The sequence below is a fragment of the Mustela putorius genome, unplaced genomic scaffold (genome assembly GCF_011764305.1).
Source record: "Mustela putorius furo isolate JIRA1106 unplaced genomic scaffold, ASM1176430v1.1 tig00000129_pilon_pilon_pilon, whole genome shotgun sequence".
In the NCBI taxonomy this organism is placed as follows: domain Eukaryota; kingdom Metazoa; phylum Chordata; class Mammalia; order Carnivora; family Mustelidae; genus Mustela; species Mustela putorius.
Window position 1 is genome coordinate 44,784,926 of NW_025421290.1, and position 21,657 is coordinate 44,806,582.

Sequence of the window (21,657 nt, forward strand, 5' to 3'; positions counted from 1 at the left end):
TTCAAATTGTTCTGCTTGACATATCTTTTTACTTCAACCCTTGAAGCTCTTTTCTGGTCAATATTTGCACATCGTAAGGCAGGGGTAGGCACAGTAAAATACCTGATGTATTTCGAGCCCTGCAGATATTATACGTTTAAACTCGTTTAATCCCCAACGGGACCCTTTTCCATGTTTTTACATAAGCCACGATTCCCACCCAGGTAAATTGGTCACCTTCAGGCTGTAGCTGTGAGTGTTCTAAAATCAAAAAGGAAGATGTGACTCCTCCTTTGCCTGTTCCTATTTTTATTCAAGTGCTTCTATCAGTTCCTTTTTTAAAAAGATTTATTTATTATTTTAGAGAGAGAGCACGCCAACGCAGGACTCGATCCCGTATTCCTGAGATCATGCCCTGAGCCAAAGTCAAGAGTTGGATACAGACCAAGCCACCCCAGTGCTCTTATTTTTAATCTTTAAATAAATGCTTTTCCCCATCACCCTCTTACGCTGCTTCTGTCTCTTCTTTTTGTGAGAAGAGGTGACTAGTGCCCCGCTCTAAATCCGACCTTTCCTCTTGCCTTCAGCTTCATGCACCTGAAGCATTGGGGTTGACCTTACAGCAGAGTGGCTTCTGTTGACATCCTGTACTGTACTTTCCACCATGTGTTTTGTCCGGAGCCCGACTATAGGAATCAATACGGGTACTGCTGTATCAGAAGGACCTAATACTTCATGAAACCCTATGCTGGGATTACTTTTCCTTCTCCAGAGATCAACTTCTCCGCCGCTGGATCACTCAAGACAGAGTGTCCCAGAACAGAGTCAAATGCATCGTATTTGTTTGCATTCCATCCACTGCCTCACATCATGCCTTTTGTTAGTTTCCTTTGTGTTTGGATCATGACTTAATTATGCAGGATTTTGTGTTTATGTGTTTCCTAGAATTTCTAATTGCCTTTCTTTTTCTTTTCCTTTTTTTTTTTTTTTTTTGTTTCATTTATCTCTGTCATATTTCCCTTTCTTCATACCCCCTGCTCTGTTGAGCTCCTCCCTGGTGTGTGTGTGTGTGTGTGTGTGTGTGTGTGTGTGTGTTGGTTTTGAGTTTTTGTCCTCCCAGGACCCTCCTTGTCCTGTACCAAGCTGTGTATCTCTCCTGCACACGCCCTCCACAGTGGTCATCCGGGGCCCATCCTTTATCGCTTCCCTGGGTTGGAGCTTCCTAGGAAAAGATATATGGATCGTAAGCTCTCAGAAAATGTCTTTATTTCATACTCACACTGAGGGTAGATCTCCAGGTTCAAAATCATTTTCCTTCAGAATTTTGAATGCTTTGGAGCTTTCCAGGTTGCTGATGAGAAGTCTGATTCTAGGTCCCTTGTAGATTTTCTGTTTTCTTTTTCTGGCAGATTTTAGGAATTTTTCTTCATCCTTGTCATTCGTATATCACATGAAGATTCTCTGTGGGGGTCTTCCTCCACTCTTCTGGATACTCAGTGTAATCTGAAGGTGAGTCCTTATGGTCTGGGAGATCCTAAAGCATTTTTTTTTATTTAAATCTCCATCTTTTTCCCATTGTGCATTTCTGAACCTCTTATTTGTTGGCTCTTCCCCCTTCCAAGTAAATGGGCCTATTTACTTCTGCATTTTTCTTCTATTTCCTTGTTTCATTGCTGTTTTGCTCTTTATTCTAGATTTTGTCAGTGTCATCTTCCAGTCTATCTTTTTCTTTTGTTTACTTTTAAAAGACATTTTGGCACTAGTTCTTTTTTTTTTTTTAATTTCTAAGGGTTTTTTTTTTTCTTTCTTAAAAAGATTTATTTATTTATTTGAGAGAGTGTGTGTGTGTGTGTGCGCACAAGCAGGCAGAGGAACAGAGGGAGAGGGAGAAGCAGACTCCCTGCTGAGCAGGGAGCCTGATGCAGGACTCGATCCCAGGACCCTGGGACCATGACCTGAGCTGGAGGCAGAGGCTTAACCCACTGAGCCACCCAGGCATCCTGAGAGCTTTTTTCTTATTCCCTTATTGCTCCTTTTCTTAGAATCTCATTTTGTTTTATAGCTGTTAGTATCCTGAGTAGTGAAATATTGGAGGTTTTTTTTTGTTTGTTTGCTTTCATCGATGAATTATTTCCCTCTTCTCAAAGGTCAGTTCTGTGTGTGTCTCTCTTGATCGTTCCCTTCATGGTGCTTATCTCCTCGTGTGCCTGCTCATCTGGGGTTGGGATAGTCTAGCTGCTCTTGACTTTCTTCGTTGGCCAATAAGTCATTAGACTCAGAAGGACTGAATCATCAGCCAAGGTCACACAGTAGAAATGGCACAGCAGTTGAACCCCAACTTTTGGATTTCTGACCTGCCTCTTTTACCTGAGAGCTCTGCTTCTCCATAGCCCTGATATTTTCTCCTTAAACATGGTGAACCCCTCCCGCCCATACCCTGAGCACCCTTAGGGGCAGGCCTCCGTCTTTCATGCCTAAGTGCCCTTGCTTTGGCATCCATACATTCTGGAGGTTTCTGGGACTCTGCATGTCAGTTTTTCTGTTCTTCTGCCTCTGTCTGACCTGTGCTTCCCAGACCAGGTAGCCTGATTTTAAGGTTACGAAAAGCAGACAGCAAATTTAAGGCTCCAGCCCGGTGTTTTCTACCTAGTAGGACCTCCGTGTCTGTGTTCTGCTCCAAAGACTTGACTGATTTGAGGTAGACTTTAGGCTCAGATTCATCTGCTTTGCTGAGTGTGCAAAGATTGGAATTTTCTGCAAATAGTAGGTCACAGCACAACTGTGGCACATGTGTATCAGTAGGAGGACATGAGATCTGGTCCCCAAAAACCCTAGAAACACCAGTTCTGAAGGAAAAATGGCAACTACGTTAGGCTTTTTAACCACCCTCCCCTTTCAAAATGCAGCCATTTTCTTTTTAATGTTTGTTTATTTATTTTTAAAAGATTTTATGTATTTACTTAACAGAGAGAAAGAGACAGCGAGAGAGGGAACACAAGCAGGGGCAGGGGGAGAGGGAGAAGCCGGCTCCCTGCAGAGCAGGGAGCCCGATGCGGGGCTCGATCCCAGGAACCTGGGACCATGACCCAAGCCGAAGGCAGAAGCCCAATGCCTGAGCCACCCAGGCACCCCTCTTTTTAATTTTTAAATGGTAGAACTAACGTATTCATAAGAGCAAACAACGTAACCGTCAGACACATCCCTGAGATGTACTGGCTCCGACACCGTGGGGGTTTATTACTAATGTGTAAATAGTCTTGGTGGGTGTCCCTGGTTGGGGGACGGCTGTGTTCCAGGCAGTGACGCAGGACTCGGCTTCCCCACGTGGGCTCTACCATGCTCCAGGTCCTCGTGGGCTCCACCATGCTCCGGGTCTTCTGACATCCTCATCATCTGTTCTAGGCTGGAGGGAAGGCAGAGAGCGACTGGCCACTTGCTCACCTGGAGCATTTTGCTCACATTCCTCTGTGAAGACCTGAACAGCTGCACCTCACTGCAGGGCAGATGGGCAGTGTAGCCTGGCTGTGCCCCAGGTGAAGGCGGCATGTGGATTTGGTGGGACAGCTAGCAGTCTCTACCCAGGAGGGTGTCTGAAGCCATCCCGGGCAATCCGTCCCAGCCTCAGCCCGCCAGCCAGCGTCTAGGGTATGCCCATGGCATGCCAGCCCCTGGGACAAGTGCAGGGCTGCAGAAAGATGCACCTCCAGAGTGCAGCTGGAGAGGGGGAGGGGAGGTCAGAGAGTGTCACTGAGATGCTGCGTGCTCTGTGCAGTATCCGCTGAGAGCACCTGGCTTGGCATGTCTGCAGAGGAAGAGTCTGTCTATTCTTCTTTCCTTCCTTCTTTTTTTTTTTTTTTTTTAATTTTTATTTATGGGCACAAGCAGGCAGAGGGAGAAATAGACTCCCTGCTGAGCAGGGAGCCTGAGGCAGGGCTTGATCCCAGGACCCCATGATCATGACCTGAGCCAAAGGCAGACGCTTCACTGACTGACCCCTCCAGGCACCCAGAAGAGTTCTTTCTGTTGGTGGGTCCCAGTGGCTCTAGTAGATGCCTGGCTTTCTGACCCCCCTCTCTCTCACAGAACTTTCTCAACTTAGGCTATTGGATAATGGGATGTAAGAGCAGGCAGCAAACCCAGAGATTGTCCGGTAGTCTGTCCACTCCAGTCTAATGGAAAGATGGGGACAGAGACTCATGAGGGGAAGGGGCCGGCTGGGAGTCCCACAGCTGAGTGCTCTTTCCATGCCCCCCTGCAGGGACAGACCCCTGTTCTTCTCCTTTTCTGTAACTTCGTTTTTGACTAGTTTCGGATTTCCTGTCCACCTGTCTCCACTGCCCCAGCAGGGAGCAATGCTGGAGTTCCTTCTGAGTCCTGTGGTTGTCAGCGGGCATGCAGACCTTTCCTGAGACGGATGCTTCTCCCCTGCCCAGTGGCCTTCCCAAGGGCTCTCCACAGCTCCCAGTAAAGACGTGGGCTTGTCCCTTGCAGGCAGGAGAGCCTCCAGAGCCTGGGGGGCTTTTAGGGGGGAGGCTGTTGTACTCACTGGCTGGCTCTGGGGCAGCGTTCCCCAAGAGGGACTCCTGAGTCTGGAGGCGAGGGGGGCCGCATACAGGATTCAAGCAGACAGGTGCCAAACAGAAAAATGTGGAATAAACATTCACGTCAGTCCTAGCTCACTTACCCTCATCTTCTGCTCCTGAAAACTTTCTCCTTTGAACATTCCAACTTTCAGGGAGGAAACATATAACCACTTAAGAGCATTTAGAGCGTCCCGGGCTTCGGGAAGCCCCTCCGACCCACCAGGATCTGAGACGGACACATTCTCCGGGAGCCGTTATTTTTCTTTCATTTTTTCTCCTGGGCTCAGCTAACCTGTATGAAATCTTCCTGTAATACACCTGCTCAGGGCTGGGGGTGTGGAGGAGGCTGACGGGTTAAGACCTAGTTGCTGCTCTTGGCTGAGTCTTCGTCCCCATGTCCTGGTCCCCGCAGCAGTAGGAGTTGGTGTTTCTGGGGTTCTGTGAGGGGGCGGGGTGCGGGCCACGTGGTCAGGAGCCCGGCAGCAGGGGGTTTGCCACTAGAAGGCAGATGGGTTTCTTGTTCGGGGCAGGGCACACACAGTTCCTACCTCGTTCACAGAGCTGTGCTGGGGAGTAAAGGAGCCGGCCAGGACAGGTGGCGAGCACAGGGACAAGGACACAGTAAGCGTGTGGGCAGTTACCACGTGTGACAAGGTGGCTAAGGACCCCAGGCAGTGAGCGATTCGGAGAGTGAGTGCTGCTGGATTGCGCGGCTGGCATTAACAGACAGTAGCAAAAGGGAGGGAAGCAGCTTGCCCTTAGAAAGAGTGAGACCACCAGGCCTGAACCCCGTTTTATGGACAGGCAAACAGAGGATCATGGATGGAAAGCATGGCCTGTTTTTGTGTAGTTAGACATAGGCTTTATACATGCTTTGTGATTCCCTTTCTTTCTTTCTTTTTGGCATTCTTTACCTGTCTTTAAAGAGCGTATTTTTCCCTTTTTATTTCAGTGATCACTTATTGATTCTCTCTTCTATTCTCTTGACATAACGTTTGAGACGGTGTGAGGTGATCCAAGAAATCACTCCAGAAGGCTTGTGCTTAGCAGACAAATAAGCACGCGCTGTTGTCTGGTTGGGCTAAGAACCTGCCTGCTGCCGGCGTGGACCAGAGCCTGCTTTGCGGGAGGTGGGGATCCAAGCGGCCCCCTGAGGTGCCCTGGCCGAAATCTGGGAAGTCTCGTGACAGGCCTGTCGCAGGACGGGCTGCGTGTTCCACGAGGGGTCACATGGGAAGAGCGGGGCCAGGGGTTCTGCTCATGCATGCAGACCTCCTTCCTCAAGCATTCTCTGAGCGTCTTCTGGGTACCAGGCCCCTGGGGGATGGCAGGAGAGACCAGGGAAGAGCCAGTGTGGTTGGATGGAGTCAGAAAAGGTAAATTAGGCAAGTGTAGAATGTAGGAGTTAATCTGATTGATTTGAGTTGACGCCCCCAGCTCCTGGCTGTGTCATTGTGAAAAAATCACTTGCCCTCAGGGAACCACGGCTTCCTCTTCTGGAAAATGGGCAGTTACGCACTCCCTCAAAAACAGCTTACTGTCTCTACAACATGGCACTGGGTCTCCTGTGGAGGACAGGATTGCTATCACGTGACTTATCTTCAAATGGAGGAGGAATGGTGAAAAAATAATATAGCTTTGAGTTGTGACCAGCACTTTGATGAAAGTAAGGCATGTGGGCATGTAAGTAAGGCAGTAAGGCAAGTAGGGCATGTGGATGGAGTGAGAAGGGGGGGACCTTTATCAACAGAGCGACCAGCAGAGCTTTCTGATGTGTGATGTCTGAGCAAAGCCTGATACGCCAGGAAAGAGCACGTCAGCACAAAAGCTGGAGCAACGTGTGTTATGATAGTGGAGAGGGCAAGTGCAAACACCCTGGGGTGACAGTGGAGACAGCAAGTGCAAAGGCCCTGGGGTGGTATTTTCCAAAAAGATAGAGGGTACGGGAAGGACTGAGAAGGGAAATAGGAACGTGGATAGGGAGGTGGCAGCTGAATCATGCATATTTTTTCAGAGACGACACCTTACAGCAAAATCCATTTAAAACGATTTTCCCCCCTGTTCGTTTTGGGCAAGCATTGGCTTGAAATTGTAACCCTGATTTTTCTCTGGATGTCAGTAGCAATTTCTTCAAAAATGCTGTCATTCGGATGGATGCAATTTCCAGCCCGGACACAAACAAACTTGGAGAGATCCATACACAGAGATGAGATTTTTGGGGTCTCAGGAGATGGGGAAGCCCACCCAGCTGTCCAGTTGTGTTGAAAAATAAATCATTTTAAAATGCAGATGCTCCTGAGTCAGTGAAATGTTGATGGGTACAGCTCTCCAAAGAAAAATGTTCATGAAATACAGAATGTTGGTCCCTAGCTAACTGGCCGAGACGTTTGTTCAGCAAGAGACGGGGGCCGAGAAATCTCAATTACAGAAGCTGTTCCGAAACCCTGGGATCTCCCCAGGAGTGTTTAGAAATGGGGATACCACGCATACCGGGAAATCATGGGCTGGGCTTCCTGGAAGGACTTTCTGGCCACATCCCTTCCATATTTTAGTTGGACCTCTCACCATGGAGCTTGGGGAGAAGGAATAAAAATCGATGCCATCATGTTGCTAAGGAGCGATCCACCTTCCTTCACCCCTGTTCAGCTTCTGGTTCTGATCTGAGCAAGATCTTCAAGTTAGATGTCCTTAAAAAGGATGATCCTTTCCCTTATGGGACTTTGCAAATTAAAAAGGGGGCGGGGAAGCCTACATTTTCTTAGTAAATATGCTTCCTTTGCAACTTGGAGCCATAAAGAGTGCAGGTGGAGAGAGAGGGAGAAACGTGCCGCAGGAACTATGAATGTCTCATGGGGTCCATACCTCAGTTATCAGGTACGTGTTACCATCCTACTTTGTAGACAAGGAATAAGCTTAGGGATGAAAGAAGAGGACGCTGGGGTCGCTTGCCAGAAAGCCATACACCAGTGTCCCTGGGGGCGTGGGCCTGGTCCAGATGTGCGGGTTCGTTCCAGCTCTCTTGCACCTGCCAGCTGTGGGGCCTGCCAGGGGACGTCCCTCCGTCCGCCTTCCTGGCCCCACTTTGCTCGTTTATAAATGTGATGACAGCACCATCCCCTCTTCATCTGCTGGGCAGATTCAAATGGCCTGTGCCTATGAAGTGCTCAGAGCACTGCCTGCTCCCGGGAAAGTGTCCGGGAGCCCAGAGAGTCCTCAGACCGCCTTCTCTGTGGCCCAGATCGCTCGCGGGCAAGAAGAGAGGAATGATGGCACAGCCACACCGGGTCTTCCATGTGAGGGGCGACGAGACCCGAAACCCAGAGACCTTGCTTGTTTCTTGGGATCTGTGACTACTGGGAACACAGGTGCATGACCCCCTTCCCATGCACACATGCAGTGACATACAGGGACATAATCACAGGCACAGCCAGCTCCATCCACAGCCTGGCTCACACAGGGCTCATGCTATTCCTCAGGGAGTCATGACCCCCATTCTACAAGTGAGAATGTTCCTGATCTTCGTTGTTCCCCCAAAAGGGTCTGTCCGTTTGCTTATCTATCAGATTCTGCTGGAAGCGCTTGCTTCTGCTTGAAGAAGAAAAGTGTTTCCTTCAGCATCTCCCACAAAGGAGCTCTTTCCATCACAGTCCTGTTACCTCTTGTTAACAAGCCTAACTAAAACTCCATGGTTCGGGACAAAAGTCGTTATCCTCTCTCCTGGTCCTGGGGGCAGATGGGCCCATCTAGGCAGCTTGGACTTCAGACCGTCCTGCCCTGAAGTGGCTGGTGGCCATCACAGGAGTGCCGAAGGCTCCCCTGGGGGGACATCTCTCTCTCCAGGCTCCCATCCGGGTGACCAGCTTGGGCTTCTTTGCAGCAGGTGGTCCCAGGGAGGTGGGACTTCTGATGTGCTGACTGGCTTCTTCCGGAGTGGAGCGCTCCAAGAGACAGGCCATGAAAGTCGCTAGCCTCTTTGGGCTGGATCCAGAACAGTCCCTGTATGTTGTCACTCGAGGGGAGGGGACTCCAATGTTTGCCTCTTGATGGTGGAGAGTGTCAGAAGATTTGTTGTCCTCTGATAATCACCGCAGCTGGGGAGGAGGGGTCTGGCAGGCTCTGTGGGGTCCGAATGTGTTTGACAGCTCCCTTTCACGCAATGTAGATTCCGCTAACTCTGTCAGAACAGATCTGGGGCCTTGTCTGACTTACCTGGAGACAGACCACCTTGGCTTCAGCTGGGACCTGCCTCTTTTGGAAGCTGGAAGAAAGTCCAGCATATAGATGGAGGCCAGTCAAGCAGTTGAGGTTTAGGGTAGGGGACAACATCCCCAAAGATGTGCTGAGCTAAGGGGCAGAGGAGTGGGAGAGGTGAGGTGGACACAAACAGGACTCGGGAAGGCTCAGCCTGAACCCCCAGCCTTGGGAGCAGAGCAGGCTTCTAGAGTAGAACATGTGTCCCTGGAGGGTAGGGGGCAGGCATAAGAGTCAACAGCCCAGACCCAGGGCTGCCAAGCAGAGGGTAGGAACTCACAGAGCCTGTGCAGCGAGAGGCCTAGTCCTAGGAGGAAAGCCACAGATGTGTGCTGGCAAAGCCTGGGTATTAGCCCCAAAACACAGAATCTGAAACGACTCCCAGGACCCTTGAGACTCAGCTCCTGAAAGACGGTGGCCTCGGATCCGATTGCTTCTGAGAACCAGGGTGGGCAGTGTCTACAGAAGGGTCTGGGAATCGGAGAACCCAAAGGGCCTAACTATAGACCCCTCTCCCTCAGGACGGCTGAGAACATTAGACAGAATGTTCCAGAAATTCCCTTCAGTTCTGGGGATCTCTGTAACTAAGGAGTGACCTGGAGCCTGTGACCTAAGGCCCTGGAAACTCTGGTTCAAATCTCGGACCCCTTCGCCTCTGTCTCCCGACCACTGCCACGAAGGATTCACAATGAAGCAAATCCTAAGTAGGGCCTGGCAAAGGCCAGCTGGGTTGGCTTAAGTGTTCGTGAATTGACCCCTACCTCTCTTTTCTTAACAAACACAGTCACTTGAAAGTTGCAATAACAGTTCAGGAAGTTCCCCTCACCCAGCTTATTTGCGGGTCCTCAGCATGCATGACCAGAGTGAGGTCAGCAAACACAGAGAGGGAGCCCTGTACAACCCTACACCTTGTTCACATGTCACTGCGTTTTCTACTCGTGTCCTTTCCCATCAGGCCCCATATCACTTTACCCGGGTCTCCTGGTTCCCTCCTGTCCGGAAGCCTTGCTTGTTCTTTCCTTGTCTTTCATGACCCCTGACACTGCTGGAAAGTTCTCACCAGTTATATTGTATAGACTGTCCCTCAGTTTGGGTCTGTCTCACATTTCGTGCGGAGTGGGTTGAGGGTGTGCATTTTTGGCAAGAACTCCACAGAGGTGATGTTGTGTTCCGCTCACGCTGCCTGTCGGGGGGTCATGCTGTCCATGTCCCGTCGCTGGTGATGTTGACCTTGTTCACCGTGAAATCTGCCAGACTTCTCCACCATAAAGCTTCCATCTTTCCTTGGTGAAATTCCTTATGGAACGTACTTTGAGACCATGCAAATCCTGTTTCTCCTTAAACTTCCCCCCCCCCCATTCATTTTAGCATCTGTTTATAAATCTTGCCTCCAACAGTGATTGCTGTCAAGTTTGCCTGGTGGTGATTTTCTTATTTCCTGCTTTCCTTCTACATTTATTGCTTAGAATTATATGGGAAGAAAGAACTAGCCCTTCTCCCCATTTATGTATTTATGATCATTTATTTTTGTCAATATAAACTCTTGGATATTTACTTTATTCTATGAATTACAAACTGATTCAATGGCTATTTATTTTCTGGCTTAGATTATTCCCAGCTTGGCCTAATATATGGAGCTCCTTCAGTTTTGTGCTTGTAGATTTGGCCAGCCCATGCCCCCTTGTCTTTTGGGGGGACACTTTCTTGCTTTCTCAAATCACAAGGTGTACTGGGCTCATCTGTCTTTCCCCAGCCCCTCAGTCAGCTGCTTCTCCAAGGAGTCCTGGGTCCTATCACTGGGGCGTGGTGCATAGAAACCAAGGTCTGAGAGCTGGGTGTGCTCATTGCTTCTGGGGCATCGCGGCTCTCAGGCCCTTTCAGGGGACAGAGCTGGGTGTGTATTGACACATCATGTGTGTCTCTATGCCTGCCTACTTGTATGTACATTGAAAATCTCAAGTCTTCTCTGAGACTGTGAATTCCAGTATCAACAGCAGGAGCTCCATGTTAGACTTCTCCCCTTTCCACATTTGTAACTTCCTTGGCCAACGGAGAGAGACCAGCTCCTGATAGATAAAATAAATTCACTTAATTCAAGTATGCCTGAGTTCCAAATGGCTAACACACACCCTTGGGAGAAACACTTGCTCTGTCAGTGACTGCATCTGTGTCCCATGTTTTATCTTTGGCCTTCCACCATTTGATCAGGCTACCGTTTCCAGAGTCTCTGAAGTGAGTACTTTTCTTTCCCACCCCCTCCTGTGTGGGCATGCTATATATTTGTAATGGTTTGGTCCATTTGTTGGTGTTTATCCTTGACTTTGGGTCTCCCTCACATTTGGTTGGTGATGATCATCTTGTGCGGAGTGGGGGGGGGGATCTATGAAGGTCACATGAACATTGCAGTGCTTCTAAATCAAGTCTTAGAAGATCTCAGACACTCCAAAAATTGTCACTCCCTCTGTCCCAGTCCCTGCCCCTTCGTTCCACCCCTTATCACTCACCTCTGCTAGGGAGCCAGTCTGTTCTGCATCCAGTTGACTCTTGCTGGACACAAAGTGGGTTATATATTTTGTCACCCTTTCATGAATGTAGCGTACTATAAATATAAATACTCTTCACTCTTTGCTTTTTGAATGGAATGGTGTGTCCTGAAATTTTCTCCAAATCTGTTCATATCATGCCTGCCTTCTTTACAGCTACAGAGTGCTCCATTGTGTGGGACCAGAATTGATTCGGCTGCTCTCCTATGTCTAGGCACTGATGTTGCTTCCTGTGTTGTGGTGTTCACAGATGATGCTTCAGTGAATAAGCTTGCATGTGCATTGTTGTAGAGCTGGGGGTTGTGTTCATGGTAGAGTACAAGGAGTAGGGTTGCTATGTTGGTGGACCAACACATATGTAGTTTTGTGAGGTGCTGTCCAGTTGCCTTCCAGTAAGTTTTTTGCTCAGCTGTTGGAAAATATTTGCCTCTTGTTGAAAGTCAACAATTTGTGTCCATCCTGAGTCAATTACAGGTGAGGACTAGGGGTGGGGGGGCAGGGATCATGTATTTCAGTGACACAGCTCCCTAGGTCCCAACAAGACCAAAATCTGGCTCTCCAGAGTCCCAGGCTCCTTTTCTCCTTCCTGCTGGTCCTGGGAATTGGGGGTGGAGTCTACTGGCAAGTGGAGTCCATGGCCAAGTGGGGGTATAGCAGATGGGTGTGACATTGCTAGTGAGGCTACAGGACCAGACCACAGGCCAGAGCCTTATTTTTCACTGGCTGGTTTCAGCAGCCTTACCACAGAGCTACCTTGGGGAAGACTAGGCTAATATAAGTCAGTTTTCCAGAAACTGAAAAATGTGTTCTCATCTGAGCAGGGAAAATACTGATTCATTTACTCTTAAGTGTTAGCATAGGGAGCTGTTTTCTTCAGTTTGTATCAGTGTTTAAACTTTTTTTTTTACTCCACATGAAGTAAACTAAGCCTCCTTTCCATCAGACTTCAAGGTGAAGGAGAAAGAAGCAAGTCTGGCAAGGGTCCTTGTACCTTACCAGGTGGGTCCCCCCTCTCCTTGGTCACACGGACAAATGGAATCCAAGGAGGTTTACTGAGGCTCTTTCGCACATAAGAGCAGAGCGGGAAGGCAGATCCCACTCCGTCCAGGGCTCTGAGTGGGACACTGGTGCTCCAGAGAAGGAAGAGGCCAGGAGCTGCTGGTGTGGGAGCGGTCCTTCTGACCTGGCCTCAGAGCTGATGACCCACCGTGCATCCCCGCCCCCACACTCACCAGCCCAGCCTCCCGGCCCTAGCTGACCCCTGCTTGGAGTGTCGGGAAAGAGGGCATACTCATTCAACACTGGTTCCCCTCACTTCTTGTTCCTTTCTAGTGAGGTCCAACTGGGTGGGCTGGAGTGTTCCTGCCATGCACTCTACTGCCTCCCACAACTTTCCCTCCCTTGACCTAGAAGCTGGGTTCCGCAGGCTCACTTGAGGCCCCTCTTTTCATTCATTCACTTACTACACTGAGCACTACTGGTATTCCAGGCACAGGGGCAGGGGGACATGGAGACGACTCAGACCCAGGCCTGCCCCTCCTGAGAAGATCACAGTTCTGTGGCGAAGGCTCTAGATAAAGAGATAGTTACAGAATCGGGCAGGAGGTACTCAGATTCAGCCTGGGGCAGGCCTCCCAACATCAAGGAGGCAGGGTCCCTGGAGACGCTGCCAACAGAGCTGAGCCTGGAAAGATGAGCAGCAGTTGTCCAAGCCAAGAAGAGAGTATGAGCAAAGGTCCTGTGGCAGAAGCTCAGTGGAGGTGGGGGCTGGTACGGTGGTAGGACAGGGTGTGGGGAGCACTTAAGGGTGGGCAGGAGATGGGTCATGTCGGGTAGCAGAATCAACTGCTGAATTCAATCCTGACTCCGTTTTTGATGAATTCTTTATTTTATTCACTCCTCTGTCCCTGCTGCCTGCAACACTGCCTGGTGTCTTATGGGTGTTCAGTCATTATTTTGAGTCTCGATTCCTTATTTCTCAAACAGGAAGAGCACTTATTTTTGTCTGTGCCCCAATATTCTCTAATAGCACCTAAAGTATATAGTAGGTGCTGGGTAAACACCTGGCGAGTGGCTGACTGACGGAATGGTCTGGGGCTTGGCCTACTGTATGCTTAGTCATTAGCGGTCATGGGCACTAGAGTCACCTGTGGCTGAAGAAGCAGCCACAGGCCACAGTGTGATGGAGATCAGCCTTATGTGCCCGTGTAGATCCAGCAACTTCTTGGCAATTCATGACTTCTTAACAAGCACTCTACTTGTTAAGAAGAAGAATCATGAACTTCTGCTGAGCAAATTCAATGCTTTTACCCATATCCTTTGTCTTTAGTGACCCATTGGGACTTGTGGAAGTAAATCCCAGTCCCCGGGGCTGTCCTGGCTGATGCCCCCTTCGTAGCCTCCAGGGGCAGCCAGGCCTTGTGGCCACCCAGGATGGGCATGGGGACATGTGGAGGAGTTTGTCCTCTCAAGATGAGCCCAGAGCCTGCCCAGGACCTCCCCCCGGGGCAGGACACCTGTTCCTTGGAGGGAAGCTTGCAGTGGATTTCCCGAGGCCCTGGAAGGTGAGGTGCTCCTCCCTGTGGAATGGTGGTTAGAGCTAGAGGTCCCCGAGCACCATGTTCCGTCAGGGAGAGGAGGTCACCAGCTCGCTCTTGTGCAGCCTGATGGAGCTCTTAGGAGCTAGATGGGTTTTTTAAATTCAGGACGAGGTATCTCGGGCACACTAAAGAGACTACATATGTACAGGTACCATTGAAGAAATAAGTATGAGGTGGGCATCACGGATGCATCTCGCCTACTGAATAAATTCCAAAGTCTTCTGTGTCGCTTGCAAGAGCCCCTTCTGGCCTCCTCTTCCACCCGCAGCCTCCGTGCTGCCCAGGCTCTCTGGGATCCTTCATCAACCCCACTCGCCGCCTCCCTCCACACTTCTCCTTTCCCTTTGCACTTGCTCGCCCCTCTCCTGCCACCATCGCAGAGCGAGTCCCCTAGACTTCCACATCTCAGCCACAACACCGCCCATCTTCCAGGGACAGTGCGGGACTCCTGCATTCTCTGAGGCCCCCAGTGGCCAGAGTGATGGGCCCGAGGGGTCCTGGAGGGCCAAAGACGTAGCATGGAGCTTGGGTCAGCACAAGGGCTCTGGGGATATTTGATGGACGCCCGGGCCTTGGGGTCCCGGGGGGTGCTGTGTTTTAGGTGACCCCTGAGGTCTCTTCTCTGGGAAGACGTTCTTGCTGCATCCACTCGACTGGTCACCCAGAGTTTCTGAATTTCTAGGCAGGAGCTCATCCTCAGAAAGAGGATCAGAGTGATCCTTCTTATCCCAAATGTGGATGTGCCCTCGAGACGGAGAAACACTTGGAGTTGCAGCTCAGCCTGACCCGCTCCTGAAAAAGAACACAGTCGGCGAGCCGTGGGAGGAATTTGGACGGCGTGATTCCTTCCCTTGTCTTGCCTGTGTGGTACTTTTCAGCACAGATGTAGTCCCCAGACTGGCGTTATTTTTTGTCTAAGATTTATATTAGAGAGAGAGCATGAGCGGGAAGGCAGAGGAAGAGAGAATGTCAAGCCAACTCTCCTCTGAGCGAAGAACCCAACGCAGGACTTGACTTCACAACCTGAGATCACGACCTGAGCCGAAATCGAGTCGGATGCTTCACCCACTGAGCGCCTCCCCCCCGCCCCCCCCCCAGAGTGGCATCATTTGGAAAAAGAAGAATTCTACTAGAATTCAGTGAAACCAAAGTCGACTCCTTTCTGCCTGAAGGTCTCTGCTCACTCATGGAAAGGCTGTTGGAACCTTCTCCATGGCAAGGGCCCCTCTCTGGCTGGAATTCAGTGGGAAGTGACTGGCTAGCGCGCTGACATCGGGATGTGTTTTTGCTTGGGTCCTAGTCATTCCCATGGTTCTGGGGGTCCAGGCTGCTGCAAGGCTGTGCCATTTTAAAGTGGAACTGTCGGCAGGTGGAGTGAGCTGTCCCAACCGGACAAAGTCCCAGAGCCACGGGAGGTGTCCGGGAACCATGTAGTGGAGTGCTAAGTCCGGGGGGGGGGAGTCAAAGGTCAAGTGAGGAAGCAAACAAGATACAACCGGGATGTGTCTTCTGTGCGAGTGGAAGTTCCTTGGTTGTAAGCGGCAGGTATAGGAACCGGGTTCTGACTGCCTTCAGTGAAACCATGCTCTTTTTTGCCGTAGAAGGTTGTAGATGGTCATTCATGGGATAGAAGGAACAAAGAACAGAATCTGAAAAAGGACAAGAGTCAGGTTGCCCAGGTGGCGGCAGCTCACAGAGGCTCATTCTGGAGCTGCTACCACGATGACCCAGCATTTACAGCCCCTCCAGGCCCACCTCAGCGCCTTCCCCCAGGTGGGGCTCCCTGAGCGTCTAATGGGTAGAGGTGTTGTTTCTAACAGAAGGGCATGGACTCCGGACAGCCCTGATGGCCAGCAACCGCAGCACCTGCTGGCCCTGACTGGCTGCAGCTACTGTCCAGGCTCCCCTCCACTGCCCTGCAGCCCTGACTCCCAACCCACACCCAGCCCTGTGTCCTCATGTAGCTTCTCTTTCAAGGCCCTGCGTCCCAATGGGGAAACTTTGCCTACCCTTCAGCTGTGTTATCCAGAAGTAGCCCAGCAGAGGACTGGTTTGCTGGAAACCATGCTTGAAACTGAGCTGTCCATCCCTTTGGCAATGCTGGGGGGTGCTCTCTCTCTGCAGCGAGGGCGGCCGCCTTCATGGTTACAGAGCACACTGTTGCGTGGGGCACAGAGCATGGCACTCAGTGCCCCCTGACTTTAGGCTCCTGTTGCTATTAAGTCTTAATCTGTCTTCATCAGTATTGTTTTACTATGAATCAGTTATTCCATTGTCATGCTCCTGATTTCATTAATTGATTTATTAGTTGTTAGATAACAGAAGCATCTTTTAAAGATTTAAAGTATGCAGAACAAACTCCCGTGTAGCCACTGTCCTGCTTAAGAACTATTGCCAGTAGTTCTGGCATTCTCTGAGCACCCCTTCCTGACCTGTCCACTGCCCCTCTCCACTCCCTAGGACGGGCTGCCCTGCCTTTGTGTTTATGATTGTCTCGCTTTTCCTAGCGATTTTATCACATTTGTATCTCTGGGTGACATATTGTTAGATTTTCCATGTTTCTGAACTTCCTATAAAGGGAAACACCCTCTGTGTGGTCTGTGGCAGCACTTTCTCATGCAGTGTTACATGAAGGATCCACGCATGCGTTTGAGACTTCTGCACTTTTTTATGTTATTTTTTGATAGATATTAAGTTTAATGTCATTGACTTTATTAACATTTTCCCTTACAGCTTGAGCCTTTTTGTCTTATTAAGATAAGCTCTACCACAGCATCCTAAAGATAGTCACTTACATTGTCTTCTAAAAATTCTTCCGTTTTCCTTTTCACAGTCGTCTGTAATCCACCAGGAATGGAAGAACTATTAGTTCGAGCTTCCATTCCCCCCCCCTTCTGGATACTTAGTTATTCCAGCACTGTTTATCCAAAGGCCCATTTCCTCCCACTGACTAGTACTGTCCATGCACATGAAGCTCTGTTTCTGTTCTTTAGCCTGTTTGTCTAAGATGTCATTACTAAGGCGGCGTCATAATTCTGGTGGCCTCTGGAGGCACATCCCCCTCCCCACCTTATTCTTCTTTAGTCCCTTTGTACTTTGATACACATTTTAGAATAAGCCCAACAAATAGCAGGAAAAACCTTGAAGAAGCTGACAGGAACTGCAGCAAATCAGTAGATCAATCACACTGGGAAGAACTTGTGGTTTCAGAATATGGACTTTTATACTCCATGAAGATGGTATAGCCCCCCACCCCCTTTTTTTTTTTTTTTAAGATTTTGTTTTTAAGTGATGTCTACGCCCAGCACAGGGCTCAAACTCACACCTCTGAGATCAAGAGTTGCAGCCTCCACCGACTGAGCCGGCCAGGTGCCACAGTCTCCCTTTTTCTGTTGATCTAATTTTATGTCCGTTAGTAAAGTTGCTGATATTCTTTATAAAGATTTTACACATTTTTTATTATATTTATTTCTAGATACTTTGTCTTTCAGATACTACCATAAATGCTAGAAATAGACTTTTGGCGGTCCCCTGGGTGGCTCAGTCGGTTGAACATCTAACACTTTATTTCAGCTCAGGTCATGATCTCAGGGTAGCGAGATCGAGACCCACCTCAGGTTCCATGCTGAATGGGGAGTCTGCTTGAGATTCTCCCCCTCTCCTTCTGACCCTCTCCCTGTGTGTGTGTGTGTGTGTGTGTGTGTGTGTGCACATGCACTCTGTCTCTCCCTTCTTTCTGTCTCTCTAGAACATAAAGAAATAAACAAATATTTTAAAAAATAAAATAAAATAGACTTTTGAAATATCTTTATATTTTCATAAATAATTTTAAATAAATCTTCAATAAAATACAATCTGCAAACCACAAAATTCATTTGTTTAAAGTATATGACTCAGTGGTCTAGTATTTGCAGAGTTATGGAACCATCACTGCAAATCTGTTTTGGAATATTTTTATCACCCCCAGAAGAAATGCCCTCCCCATCAGCAGTCACTCCCCATTTCCCTTGCACCCGGTCCCTGCAGGAAGGGTCCAGTGACCGAGGGAGGGAGGGAGCGTATACTGGAGTAGCAAGCTTCGTGTCACACATCGCCCAGCCCCAGCCTTTGCTTTCTGTTTTATTTCAGTTTTGTTTCCCCTCCCATCTCGAACACTCCTATAGCTTCCAAGCTCATCTCTCATTCTCTGTCCTCACACTCTGCCCAGACAACCTTTTCCAAGGAAAAGAATGTTCCAACCACTTCTCTCCTGGGAAGCCCTCCATAGCTCCCTTGGCAATCCAGCTACGCGGCTGACACGGTTCCTCCGGGGAACTGGAGGCTGATGAGTCAAGTGCTGTGGAAACAGGCTTTGGGGTGTAACTTCCTTGGGGTGGAGAGAGCCTCTCCCGGGCCCTTGGTCTGCTGCAGTCCTCAGAAAGTAAACACAGTCGACCTGATTATTCCCCGCACTTCCTCCTGAGTCAGAGCTATCTCAGGTTAAGTCAGGGAAGAGGCTAAATTAAGCCTTGAAACCAAGCTGCCTTGGTGACAGGCACTTTGTTTTGCTTGAGTGACTGTGATGATGGGTCTTTGGTTTTAAGGACAGCACTAATTGCGTCCCTTTAGACCAACCGTGGTGAACATTCCCTGCCCTGCAGAGACAGCGAGATGCCCGGTCCCTCCGCAGTACCCGCTCATTCATTCCACATGCTTCTCCCAGCCCCTGTCCCGTGCCGGGCCCCGAGCTGGGAGGCCGACGTCAGCAGCTTGCCCTCTCAGGGCTCGACATCTAGCTAAAGAGACTACAAGAAACGAGATCCACAACATCACTGGTACTTGGTTAGAGGTCTGTCCAGAGCAGAGGAAGCTGTGGATCTGGAAGTACCTGTACTTTTTCGTGCCTTCCCACCAGAGGAAAAGAGGCGATCTTTCTAGCATTCTCAAACAAGCCAGCTGATCCAACCCCTTTGAGAAACTGTTTAACGCTGTCCAGTAAATGTACACATGCACCCACTGTGGCTCAGCGATTCCCCTCCTGGGTGTAGGTAGCCAATAGGAAATTGCATGCTAGAAGCTTTATGTCCAAAGAATAAATTGCAGACAAAGATTGAACTCTGGTTAATATATGCATGCTGTAGTACATAAGGGGCGTGTAATAATATTTGCAATTTACTTGGAAATACACCCAAGAAAGGAGATGGATGCAAAGACACACGGATAGAGAGTAGATAAAGAAAGTAGAGTAGCATGTTAATGGTGGAATATGGGTGCTCCCTGTAAATTTTGTTTTGTATGTTGAAAAATTTTATATAAAACATAGGGAAAAATGCAAACGTAGATTTGCCAGCAGACACATGCAAGAATGTTCAGAGCAGCATAATGGCTCAAACTGGAAGCAATCCAAATGTCCACCAGCAATAGGTAGAGATCTAAATTGTGAGTCTCTTTGTATCATGGGTGTTCTCAGTAAGATTGAATGAGCCACAGATCCACAACACAGATCCATTCAAGCAGGTGAATTTCACCCATGGAACACTGAGGGGGAAAAAAAAAATGAGACTCAAAAGATAACATGCTGTATGATTCTATTTGTATAAAATTCACAAACACTCAAAACTAACCTCGGGTGTAGAAGTCAGGATAATGGTTTGGGGGGCAAAGGGTGGGAAGAACGGAGAAAGAATAGTAAGTGCATTCGGGTGCCATGGGGGCCTCCTGGGGTACTGGAAGTTTCTGTTTCTTGATCTCGATGCTGGCTAAAGAGATGTGAATATTGATCAAGCTGTGCGTTTAAGGTATGTGCACTTTTCTCTGTGTGTACTATCCATCATTAAAAACTATACTAGGAGAAAGGAAACCAAGTAGAGCCACCTGGAAGCTTTGCTTAGCTGAGCTACAGGGTTAGGATCCCACTCTGAGCCTGTCTAGCATACCAAAGCTGTGAACGAAATGATACTTTGCTTTAAGACATTCATTCATTCCTTTCTGCTTATATTCATGCTGCATTAATTCCCCGGCTTCCACTGATTGTCTCTCCTTTACACAGACGTCTGCCTGCATATGCTGTGTTCCAAATCTAGACTTGATCCACACATCCTGACCTAGCCCTTTCCAGATTCAATGCCCAGAGGAAGGGGCGTGCAGACATTTCAGTTTGCAGCCATACCCCCCACTTCCCTGGATTTCTGTTTGTGATCTTTCCTGGATATTGGCCCACAGATATCTTGACCCCTCTATTGGTCAGTTCTCCAGAGAAAACAGAAACAGTAAGAAAGATGATAGACTGATGATAGATAGGTACAGATAAAAAGAGATTCATTCCAAGGAATGGGCTCATGTCATTATGGAGGCTGGCCGGTCTCAAGACCTGCAGGGTGAGTCAGCATCCCAGAGACTCAGGAGAGCCGATGGGTTTAGTTTCAATAGGAAGACAAGCAAGATCAAGACCCAAGAAGAACCAGAGTGATTCAATCTGAATTCAAAGGCAGGGGAAAGCTGATGTCCCAGCTCAAAGGCAGTCAGGCAAGAGAAATTCCTCCTACTCAGCCCTTTTGTTGTATTTAGGTCTTCAACTGATTAGATGAGGCCCACCCACTTTAGGAAGAGCCACCTGCTTTATTCAGTCTACTGACTGAAATGTTAATCTCATCTAGAAACACCCTCACAGAGACACCTAGAATAGTGTTTGACAAATGCAATGGGGCCCTGTGACCCAGTCAAGATGACACACAAAATGAACCATCACAACCGCAGAGCGTGAAACACTTTCTGGCTCTGAGAAGGGAAGGGCAGAAGTCTCCAGCGGCCCACCAGTTCCCCTCGATGAACATGTTTATTATCTTAGAGAAAGAAAAAAAAAGGATGTTAGTGACTGCAAAATGTGTCATGCAAACAAGTCTGAAACCTACAAATATGGTTCAAAAGGTAATGATAATAATGAACACCCGAGACCTCCCCACCCACCGTAACAGATGGAAACGGCCAGTGCATCGAAGGCTCTCAGTGCTTCCTCCAAATGGCCTCCCACTGTCCTTACCTGTGAGACACCTATCTCCTGAATTTGATCATTAATCATTCCCCTGCTTTCTATAAAAACCAAATATATGTCTATAAACAGTACATTGTTTAGTTTTGCCCGTTTTAAGCCTTTGTGCATTGACACTTGCTGTATAAAGTCGTCTGCGTATCACCTTCCATTCTCCATTATGTGTTGGGGTTTTAGCCACGTCATCACTTGTACCCTCAGTGCATTCATTTCACTGCTGCATAATATTCCATTCTGTCTAGCCATGTCTCATGCCCAGACCACCATGTGTCCATCTGTTTTATACTTGGTGCATGTTTGGGTAGTTTCTGGTCATCTGCTATCACAAAGCTTGTAGGCTTGTCCCATCCACATCCCCAGATACAGGAATTTCCCTGGGTCTACACCTGGGGGAACCGGTGGCCTGCCTAGTTGTGCAATATGTCTCTTTGCTTTCTAGATAATCCCAAGGAACTTTCCAGAAGGGCTATACCAGTTTATACTCCTGCTAGAGGCTATGCAAATTTCTTACGGGGGTCTTCTCATCCCTTCTGGTCCCAGGATATCACCTTCCCCAGGTCCCAGCCACCCTGCCCACACTGCCACCAGTGTTCCCATAATGTGTCCTGTATATCGTGCCTTCTTTGTACAGATGCAGGGCAGTGCATACCTGGGTGGCATCTCATACATGAATG

General features: G+C 48.9%; 1 long non-coding RNA gene across 1 annotated transcript in view; it reads left to right on the top strand.

Moving 5' to 3' along the window:
- LOC101670133 overlaps positions 1 to 21,657 on the top strand; it is a 45,816-nt gene that overhangs the window by 21,381 nt on the left and 2,778 nt on the right. The window lies entirely within an intron of this gene.